The sequence below is a fragment of the Panulirus ornatus genome, chromosome 70 (genome assembly GCF_036320965.1).
Source record: "Panulirus ornatus isolate Po-2019 chromosome 70, ASM3632096v1, whole genome shotgun sequence".
In the NCBI taxonomy this organism is placed as follows: domain Eukaryota; kingdom Metazoa; phylum Arthropoda; class Malacostraca; order Decapoda; family Palinuridae; genus Panulirus; species Panulirus ornatus.
In genome coordinates, this window is record NC_092293.1 from 14,733,806 (window position 1) to 14,745,242 (window position 11,437).

Sequence of the window (11,437 nt, forward strand, 5' to 3'; positions counted from 1 at the left end):
TATAATAAGGGATTCTAGGTAAATTCCTAAGTACATATGAACCTTTACGATTACCGCGTGGAATATCTTCGGACATGTAATACAATCTTACATAAAGTGTGTAAGTAATAACCTCCCAAAAAATGTTTAAGATATAATTAACAATATTGACCTAATACAAAATACATAACATGAATATTATTTGAAAATATTGTAATGAAATAAAGGACTGAAAGGCTGGCATAACAGTATAACATATGAATACAAGACTCTGTATATGAGAGGTGCACATAATAGTATAATATATCAGTAATGGACTCTATATATGAAAGTAATCATCACTAAAAACAATAGTACCAATGTATGAAAACATAAGAAAGAATATATGCAAGGATAACTGATAATTTATATTAATTTGCTAAACTACAAAGATGAATAATCATACTACCCAAAATATATAGATGTCTATATTTATAGACTAAGAACTAGTATCACACAAAAGGAGCATATCTCACAGAGTGAACCATTTTGACACAGTTCTTATCTGAATCATCAGCGAACAACAACTGACTCACTTCCCAAGCTCTCTCATCCCAACAGACTGCATACTTGCCCCTCTTTCCAAAACTCTTGCATTCACCTCCCTAACAACCCCATCCATAAACAAATTAAACAACCATGGAGACATCACACACCCCTGCCGCAAACCTACATTCACTGAGAGCCAATCACTGTCCTCTCTTCCTGCACGTACACATGCCTTACATCCTCGATAAAAACTTTTCACTGCTTCTAACAACTTGCCTCCCACACCATATATTCTTAATACCTTCCACAGATCATCTCTATCAACTCTATCATATGCCTTCTCCAGATCCATAAATGGTACATACAAATCCATTTGCTTTTCTAAGTACTTCTCACATACATTCTTCAAAGCAAACAACTGATCCAAACATCCTCTACCACTTCTGAAATCACACTGCTCTTCCCCAATCTGATGCTCTGTACATGCCTTCACCCTCTCAGTCAATACCCTCCCATATAATTTCCCAGGAATACTCAATAAACTTATACCTCTGTAATTTGAGCACTCACCTTTGTCCCCTTTGCCTTTGTACAATTGCACTATGCAAACATTCCGCCAATCCTCAGGCACCTCACCATGAATCATTCATTAAATAACCTTACCAACCAGTCAACAATACAGTCACCCCCTTTTTGAATAAATTCCACTGCAATGCTATCCAAACCCGCTGCCTTGCCGGCTTTCATGTATAATCCCTGGGGATAGGGGAGAAAGAATACTTCGTGCGTATTCCCTGCGTGTTGCATAAGGCGACTAAAAGGGAAGGTAGTGGAGGGCTGGAAATCCTCCCCTCTCGTTTTTTCTTTTCTTTTTTTAATTTTCCAAAAGAAGGAGCAGAGAAGGGGGCCAGGTGAGGATATTCACCCAATGCCCAGTCCTCTGTTCTTAACGCTACCATGCTAACGCGGGAAATGGTGAATAGTATGAAAGAAAAGAAAGATATATATAAAGTATGAATAAAGTGTGCGGGGTGGCGACGAGAATGAATAAAGACAATAAGTATGAAGTATATACATGTGTATATAAGTATATGTATGTGTATGTATGAATATGTATAGGTTGAAATGCATAGGTATGTATATGGGCGTTTCTGCACGTGTATGTGTATACATGTGTATGTGGGAGGGTTGGCCCATTCTTTCGTGTGATTCCTTTCGCTGCCTCGCTAACGCGGGATACAACGAGAAATTATAAGTAAATAAAGTATACAAGTAATGGGAGTGTGTGTTTGTGGTAGTAGTGGGTGGGTGTGTTAAGTGTGGAAAGGAAGGCCAGTTAAAGTCCTTTTTTGTAGACTGGAGGTTTGAAAACGGGGTTTAACGGGCCTCGGTGCCTCTATATATGGTGAAATACGTGCTTGCCATTGGTTGACAATGATCTACCAATGAGAGGGCTGCATTTGATATAGTTTGATAAGTTGAAAGGATGAAATTCCTATGTATTGTTTGGGTTAGGTAAAGTAATCAAGTAATGTCGTCTTCGGTGGTGCGAGCGCGTTTTGTGTACTAGCAGACACAAACTCCCTCCCTATTGGCTGAAGGAAAGCCATAAGCTCCGCCCATCCTGCCTCACTTGATCCAGATGAAGGTTGAAAGGCAATATTATACAATTATCTCTATGTATATATGGAAAAAGGTAAAATATGATGGTGTCATAAGATAGAGCTTGCTGTGTTGTATATGTTCAATAAGGTACATCAAAGAAAAATGCACATTTCACAAAAAGCACACGATGATAGGCACAGAAGGTACAACTGCTACTTTAACGTCCATATGACCCGGTATATATAAGAATGTTCCTATGTATACATCATCTTTTCTAGCCATTCGAGAAGGTTCTTGCTGCTCCTGTCTCGGCCACGTGTTAACCACGTGGTTGATGGAGGATTAACCGCCAGATCCCACGAAGAGAGAAGAAAGAAGACAGAAGACAGAAGAAAGAAGAGAGAAGACCGAAGAAAGAAGTGGATTGTAACGTTGCCTCCCGCGTTGGTCCTTCCCGCGGGAGACCGTTACGGTGACGACGCCGGCAGGCTGTTCCCTCACCACCCTCGCTGCTCCCCACACCCCCGCGTTGCCTCCACTCCATCTTCACATGTCTTTTTTATTATTTATTTTCTATCATCCATCCTCCATCTCTCGACCGTTTGGCTTGAGCAATCTCTACCCCAGCTTCCCCACCCCATTCTGGAAAACTCATTTTCCTGAGGAGTGGAGGCTGGAGTGGACCTGTTCTCACCTGACGGGGTGGAGACCCTCACACTATCTCTTACCTCTCCCCTACCTTGGACCGTCGAGCCTCCCTCACTCACGTTTTCTCGCACTAGGACACTGATGCCACCAACATGCCGCCCGACATACGTCTAAAATCCCTCAAAACTGATTGTCCCCCTCCTTCCACGTTCGAACTCCTGTCCATCGTCTTTAAGACCACTGAGATCCGTCCTACTAGGGTCATTCAATTCCCTTCAAACAATTACCAATTTAAGATTTGCTAGGGCAAAGATAGTGATTTAGATAGAATCCTATCTAAGCCTCTCCTTGATGAACTAGCTAAAACAAACTACTAAATCGTTCAGGATCGCTGCCCCTTCAAGCTAGATGTACTATTATTGCCTACAATGTTGATGAATCTATCTTGTCCCTCAGCCCTTCGGAGATTGTTGAAGCCATCAATGGCGAAAACAATGACGTTAATGTCATCAACGTCTATAAACCGAATAACTCCAGATCAATAAAGATACAATGTTCAAACCCGACCGAGGCCGATCGCCTGCTCTCCCGGGGAGTCCTGTTCCCCATGATCTCTGTGCCAGCAAAATCCCTGAAGAAAGATGAATATCTCGACGTACAACAATGTTTCAAATGTCTGAAATACGTACATGAGACTAAGAACTGTAAAGAACTCCACCAAACCTGTAGTCAATGAGCAGAAACTGGTCATGGTTTTCGTGAGTGCAAGGTTCAGGCAGCGAAGTGTGTCAACTGTAAAGGTGAACATGTTGCTGTATCTGGACTGTGCCCAGGTAAGAAGGAGCAACTCCGCGCAGTGCGTCAGGCACAAAAAACCAACTCACCTCCTTCCACAAACCCTCACCTATACGCAACAGTTGCTGCTGCTGCTGCTCCTCCCCCTGCCACCCAAGCTTCTCCTATCCCAACTACTAATTCTTCAGACCTCCTCACCCTACAAGGTAGGATGCATGCGTGCTACCTAAAAGCGTTGTTCCTGAGCGGGGAAGATAAGTCGGAATTTTTTCAGAATTTTCGATTTGCTTCTTGCTCATAACAACCTACCCAATGTACGAACTCCACCTGAACTCCTCAGCTCCCCCGCCACCAACCATCCCTCACCGACCCCTGTCTCGTCCGCCACCCTGACCCCTAACGAAAACATATCCCAGGAGACACCCAGTAACACTTCCAACTCTCCCCCAACTACTCAACCTGTCACCCTCCCAACTTCCAATACCCCCTCCGCACCCCCTAACACAACTCCATCCACAATCGCCCAACCCAACACCAACAATCCTACTGTCTCTCCAAATACCGATTCCTCTCCCACCCCCACCGTCCCAACTTCCACCACCACGACAGTTCCCCCAGAACCTCCACTCACCAATCCCTCCCTCCCCCCTCCCCCTCCCTCCGTCCCCTACCTAACCCTCCCAGAGGAGCCCCAGCACCTGACCCTGCCGACACACCAGACAACCCACCAACGGTCAACCTTGACCTTCAACTCGTCGACAATGATCCTCTCCCCTCCCCTCTCCCCTCTCCTGACCCCTCACCAGATATATCCCGACCCAAGACTAGAAACATGATACAAGTGAAATTCTCAAACGGCGCGTCAACGGCCTTCATCGACAACAGACACAGAAGGCCAATAAACTTCCATAAGTCGTAAAATGCTAAAATTCTAACAGTCTAACGTGCGCAGCTATCACAATGGCCGTCATCTGATTGGCACTCTCCTCGAAGAGAAAAAATCCGATGTTGTGATACTTAACATCACATGTATCACCAACGGATACAAAATTAGACATTACGGGTATACATCACGACAGTCTCCAGACAGTAGACACGAGGGAGTCGCCATTCTCATACGCAACACCATCGAACACGAATACCTCGCCATCTCATGGCAATACGAACACTTTCTAGCAGTTAAGGTAAACACAATACATGGCTTCATTATCTTCTGCACTACATACTCTCGACCCAACACTACCATTCCACTCCTTGATCTCTACACAGTTTCAATCACACACATATCCCAGTCTACCTTCTAGCTAACCTCAACGTCCAACACAGAACCTTCCACCACAGCAGAAGCAATTCTCATGGTGATGACTTATTCGCTTTATACTCTTACAAACGTCTTAACTTCCTAGGTCCTTACCTCCACACCGTCTTCACTGGCCCAGGAGGAAAAGGCAGACCTGACCTTGTCTTCTCCAACAGAGCCAGTAATAATCTTCATAATTTCTTGTCTCCAGGACCACTGTGTGGTTCCGAACAAATCTCTATCTTTCTTCATCTCTCGTCTAACCCTATCCTCGTCCCATCACCCTCACACCACCACTACAAAAAAGTAGACTAGGACAACTTCAAAGACACTCTCCAACTGCACTTACACGACAAACTATGAAAATCACCCAATAACACTAATAGACACAGAAATAGAACATATACATGGAACAATCACACAGGCAGCTGACGCCTCTATCCCAACATCTTCATTTACCTCAAGATACTCCTTCTTCCTTTCTCCCAAAACAACCAGACTCCTCTCGTGCTACCGTCGACGCTTTGAGCATAACAGACATCGTTTGGGCCTAGTACGGTGGGACCTCACATCCCTACAAAACCACACACTCAACAGCCTTCTAGAAGACCACAATAGACACTGGAAATCTCTCATCACCACAACAGATCAACACCGAATTAAATCTCCTCAAGAGTTTTGGAGCAGAACCCGGAAACTCAAAGGAATACCAAAAACAGACTTCAATCGGCTAAATGACGACAACACTCTACACCATAACCCACAAGACATCACGAACATTTTTCAAAAACACTGGGAAGGTATCTTTCACCCTCAGCCCCCCACCCCCTACCCCCCACCGTCCCCACCCTCTGGCGTACGACCAATCGTTTCACATGACCACCTTCTCACAACTCCCATAAGAACGAGCGAGGTCAAATTCCTCCTCTTCAAATCGCACAAAGTATCCCCAGGTAACTCAGGCATTGGTTACCAGCTACTTACACATCTCCCTGACAACACTATTAAAGCCATCACCTTCCTCTTCAACGCGGCACTAGCCTCTGGCTATTTTACCGCTGCCTTCAAAACAGCAACAACCACAATGATACCTAAACCCAACAAATCCAATAGGGACCCAGTGAACTACAGACCCATCAGCCTACTTGAGTCCATTGGGAAGACATTTGAAAGAATCTTAAACAACAGACCTAGACAACACCTAACATACAACAACCTACTCTCACACAAACAGTTTGGCTTTCGTCAACATCATACAAGATGAAGTCAACATAATCACTAACTACATTAAAAACAACACGCGGACACACAAAATGACCGCCTTCATCACAAATGATGTTGAAAAAGCCTTTGACACCGTTTGGCACGATGGATTGAGGTACAAACTAAGCACCCAATTTCAACTCCCACGACCCGCCATTAAACTTCTTTCTAACTATCATAGCAACAGAAAAACCCGAATCAAATACAGAAACACTTACTCAAACTACTTCTTCCTCAATGCCGGTGTATCTCAAGGCTCCGTGCTGGCCCCTACTCTTTACACACTCTACTCAAATGATCTTTCCAGTCCTATACACCTGGACTCCATCACTCTCCAATATGCAGATGATATTACTCAACTGATCAGAGCCGTAACCCTCACACACTTAATCAGCAGAACCCAACAGGAAATTGACCACGTTTCGCTCTGGGAGTTACGATGGAAGATTAAAACAAATCCTTCAAAATCCAACATATCCTACTTTAATGTACGTCAGAAATACAATATAAGTAATGTCTACCTACACTCCCGTATACACCGACATTTACCCATTCCCATCTCAAACACCAACACTGTGCTGGGCCTAAACTATGATGTATACCTGAGAATGAGCCGACATATTCAGTCTAGAGCGGCTATTGCGAGAGCAGAGTTCGCGAAATTGTATAGATTTAGAGAGGCGCAATTCAAAGCCAAATTGCACCTCTATAAAGCATTAATAGGATCACTTATCACTTATGCCCCTTCAGCTCTTGAACTCAGAGCCAAATCCAACATCCATGCACTCCAAATCATTCAGAACAAAGCTCTACGTTGAGTTTTTAACATCAAATGGCACGAGTTCATCAGGAACACAGAACTTCACGAGAGAGCACGAATCCCTCCTCTAAACATCTATTGGAGGAAATTGTTTGAAAGACAAGTAGAGCGATTTCAAATACATCATACTCACTGGATTGATTACTTCAACAATCTCCTAGAAATAGACCATCCAGGTAACATGTTTAATATACAACCTGGACAACATCCAGTGCCAATATATTAAAAACTAAAAATCACTATAGATCTTGCTGCTAAGTCCGTGCGGGGAACGCCTTGGTAAAATCAGTGTCCATCGGCCAGAGATACGATCCATCTCCTCCTATATTAAAAAGAAAAAAAAACTTGCCCTCCACTCATCATCTTTGACCTGCTCATCCTATTATTCCTGTACAAGCTGGGTCAAGACTTGGCTCTTTTCCTCCCTCTAAAATTCACTTACTCTAACAATTTCTTGCTCTTTCCCCCCCACTCTTTTTCCGCTCTTCCTTGCAAGGGACCTTTCTATCATCGGATTCCCTTCTTTTCTTGCCATTCGAGAAGGTTCTTGCTGCTCCTGTTTCGGCCACGTGGTTGATGGAGGATTAACCGCCAGATCCCACGAAGAGAGAAGAAAGAAGAGAGAAGACAGAAGAGGGAAGAAAGAAGACAGAAGAGAGAAGACAGAAGAAAGAAGTGGATTGTAACGTTGCCTCCCGCGTTGGTCCTTCCCGCGGGAGACCGTTACGGTGACGACGCCGGCAGGCTGTTCCCTCACCACCCTCGCTGCTCCCCACACCCCCGCGTTGCCTCCACTCCATCTTCACATGTCTTTTTATTTTCTATTTTTCATCATCCATCCTCCATCTCTCGACCGTTTGGCTTGAGCAATCTCTACCCCAGCTTCCCCACCCCATTCTGGAAAACTCATTTTCCTGAGGAGTGGAGGCTGGAGTGGACCTGTTCTCACCTGACGGGGTGGAGACCCTCACACTATCTCTTACCTCTCGCCTACCTTGGACCGTCGAGCGTCCCTCACTCACGTTTTCTCGCACTAGGACACTGATGCCACCAACATGCCGCCCGACATACGTCTAAAATCTCTCAAAACTGATTGCCCCCCTCCTTCCACGTTCGAACTCCTGTCCATCGTCTTTAAGACCACTGAGATCCGTCCTACTAGGGTCATTCAATTCCCTTCAAACAATTACCAATTTAAGATTTGCTTGGGCAAAGATAGTGATTTAGATAGAATCCTATCTAAGCCTCTCCTTGATGAACTAGCTAAAAACAAACTACCAAATCGTTCAGGACCGCTGCCCCTTCAAGCTAGATGTACTATTATTGCCTACAATGTTGATGAATCTATCTTGTCCCTCAGCCCTTCGGAGATTGTTGAAGCCATCAATGGCGAAAACAATGACGTTAATGTCATCAACGTCTATAAACCGAATAACTCCAGATCAATAAAGATACAATGTTCAAACCCGACCGAGGCCGATCGCCTGCTCTCCCGGGGAGTCCTGTTCCCCATGATCTCTGTGCCTGCAAAATCCCTGAAGAAAGATGAACATCTCGACGTACAACAATGTTTCAAATATCTGAAATACGGACGTGAGACTAAGAGCCGTAAGGAGCCCCACCAAACCTGTAGTCAATGCGCATAAACTGGTTATGGTTTTCGTGAGTGCAAGGCTCAGGCAGCGAAGTGTGTCAACTGTAAAGGTGAACACGTTGCTGTATCTGGGCTGTGCCCACGTAAGAAGGAGCAGCTCCGCGCAGTGCGTCAGGCACAAAAAACCAACTCACCTCCTTCCACAAACCCTGACCTCTACGCAACAGTTGCTGCTGCTGCTCCTCCCCCTGCCACCCAACCTTCTCCTATCCCAACTACCAGTTCTTCAGACCTCCTCACTCTACAAGGTAGGATGCATGCGTGCTACCTAAAAGCGTTGTTCATGACCAGGGAAAATAAGTCAGAATTCATCAGAATTTTCGATTTGCTTCTTGCTCATAACAACCTACCCAATATGCGAACTCCACCTCAGCTCCTCAGCTCCCCCGCCACAAACCATCCCTCACCGACCCCTGTCTCGTCCGCCACCCTGACCCCTAACGAAAACATATCCCAGGAGACACCCAGTAACACTTCCAACTCTCCCCCAACTACTCAACCTGTCACCCTCCCAACTTCCAATACCCCCTCCGCACCCTCTAGCACAACTCCATCCACAACCCCCCAACCCAACACCAACAATCCTACTGTCTCTCCAAATACCGATTCCTCTCCCACCCCCACCGTCCCAACTTCCACCACCACGACAGTTCCCCCAGAACCTCCACTCACCAATCCCCCCCTCCCCCCTCCCCCTCCCTCCGTCCCCTACCTAACCCTCCCAGAGGAGCCCCAGCACCTGACCCTGCCGACACACCAGACAACCCACCAACGGTCAACCTTGACCTTCAACTCGTCGACAATGACCCTCTCCCCTCCCCTCTCCCCTCTCCTGACCCCTCACCAGATATATCCCGACCCAAGACTAGAAATATGACACAAGTGAAATTCTCAAAGGGCGCGTCAACGGCCTTCATCGACAACAGACACAGAAGGCCAATAAACTTCCATAAGTCGTAAAATGCTAAAATTCTAACAGTTTAACGAGCGCAGCTATCACAATGGCCGTCATCTGATTGCCACTCTCCTCGAAGAGAAGGGACCCGATGTTGTGATACTTAACATCACATGTATCACCAACGGATACAAAATTAGACATTACGGGTATACATCACGACAGCCTCCAGACAGTAGACACGAGGGAGTCGCCATTCTCATACGCAACCCATCGAACACGAATACCTCGCCATCTCAAGGCAATACGAACACTTTCTAGCAGTTAAGATAAACACAATACATGGCTTCATTATCTTCTGCACTACATACTCTCGACCCAACACTTCCATTCCACTCCATGATCTCTACACAGTATTCAATCACACACATATTCCAGTCTACCTTCTAGCTAACCTCAACGCCCAACACAGAACCTTCCACCATAGCAGAAACAATTCTCATGGTGATAACTTATTCGCTTTATACTCTTACAAACGTCTTAACTTCCTAGGTCCTTACCTCCACACCGTCTTCACTGGCCCAGGAGGAAAAGGCAGACCTGACCTTGTCTTCTCCAACAGAGCCAGTAATAATCTTCATAATTTCTTGTCTCCATCACCACTGTGTGGTTCCGAACAAATCTCTATCTTTCTTCATCTCTCGTCTAACCCTAACCTCTTCCCATCACCCTCACACTACCACTACAAAAAAGTAGACTAGGACAACTTCAAAGACACTCTCCAACTGCACTTACACGACAAACTATGAAAATCACCCAATAACACTAATAGACACAGAAATAGAACATATACATGGAACAATCACACAGGCAGCTGACGCCTCTATCCCAACATCTTCATTTACCTCAAGATACTCCTTCTTCCTTTCTCCCAAAACAACCAGACTCCTCTCGTGCTACCGTCGACGCTTTGAGCATAACAGACATCGTTTGGGCCTAGTACGGTGGGACCTCACATCCCTACAAAACCACACACTCAACAGCCTTCTAGAAGACCACAATAGACACTGGAAATCTCTCATCACCACAACAGATCAACACCGAATTAAATCTCCTCAAGAGTTTTGGAGCAGAACCCGGAAACTCAAAGGAATACCAAAAACAGACTTCAATCGGCTAAATGACGACAACACTCTACACCATAACCCACAAGACATCGCCAACATTTTTCAAAAACACTGGGAAGGTATCTTTCACCCTCAACCCCCCCACCCCCTACCCCCCACCGTCCCCACCCTCTGGCGTACGACCAATCGCTTCACATGACCACCTTCTCACAACTCCCATAAGAACGAGCGAGGTCAAATTCCTCCTCTTCAAATCGCACAAAGTATCCCCAGGTAACTCAGGCATTGGTTACCAGCTACTTACACATCTCCCTGACAACACTATTAAAGCCATCACCTTCCTCTTCAACGCGGCACTAGCCTCTGGCTATTTTACCGCGGCCTTCAAAACAGCAACAACCACAATGATACCTAAACCCAACAAATCCAATAGGGACCCAGTGAACTACAGACCCATCAGCCTACTTGAGTCCATTGGGAAGACATTTGAAAGAATCTTAAACAACAGACTAAGACAACACCTTACAAACAACAACCTACTCTCACACAAACAGTTTGGCTTTCACCAACATCGCTCCACACAAGATGAACTCAACATCATTACGAACTACATAAGAAACAACACACGGACACACAAAATGACCGCACTCATCACAAAAGATGTTGAAAAAGCCTTTGACACCGTGTGGCACGATGGATTGAGGTATAAACTAAGCACCCAATTTCAACTCCCACGACCCACCATTAAGCTTCTCTCTAACTATCTTAGCAACAGAAAAACCCGAATCAAATACAGAAACACTTACTCAAACTACTTCTTCCT